Source organism: Fukomys damarensis, unplaced genomic scaffold, assembly GCF_012274545.1.
Source record: "Fukomys damarensis isolate Sample0158 unplaced genomic scaffold, DMR_v1.0_HiC HiC_scaffold_16, whole genome shotgun sequence".
Classification (NCBI taxonomy): Eukaryota; Metazoa; Chordata; class Mammalia; order Rodentia; family Bathyergidae; genus Fukomys; species Fukomys damarensis.
In genome coordinates, this window is record NW_022900928.1 from 135,531,219 (window position 1) to 135,531,744 (window position 526).

General features: G+C 70.7%; 1 protein-coding gene across 22 annotated transcripts in view; it reads right to left on the reverse strand.

The window, feature by feature from the left end:
• Kif1a (kinesin family member 1A) overlaps positions 1-526 on the reverse strand; it is a 72,484-nt gene that overhangs the window by 70,560 nt on the left and 1,398 nt on the right. The window lies entirely within an intron of this gene.

Below are 526 nucleotides of genomic sequence, written 5' to 3' on the forward strand. Positions count from 1 at the left end.
CCGGCCCTGCGCGACAAGGGCCCTGCGCACCTCCTCCGCAGCCCCGTGACCCAGTCCGACGCCCCTGCGGGCCATTCATCTCAGCAATGCGGCACCCACAAAAGGAATGGCCGTCTGAGGAGGGGTTCCTCTCCCCGGAGAAAGTCCCTGATCCTAGGGGCCGGGATGAGGGCGCGCATCGGGTTCACGCCAGAGACGTCGCGCACGACCCCAGCAGGCCCGTGACTTGGCATCCCCTCCCCCTCGCGGCCCCCTCCGGCCCAGTTTCCCTCTTCCATCCCCTCCCCCCTCCAGTCCCTGAGGCCAGCGGACCCCACCCCAAGCAGGCGCCCAGCAGCTCCCCTACCCTCGTCCCACGAGGATGCTGCCCGGCCCCTTGGGCAGCGGGAGGGCGGTGCCCTGCTTCTGGGGGGCAGTTGGGCTGAAAGAGGCCTAAAGAGGGACCGCGAGAGTGCTGGCTACCCGCGTTCCTCCCGTCACCCGAGCCAGAGACCAGGAGGACTCGAAGCCCCGGCCGGCGCCGCGC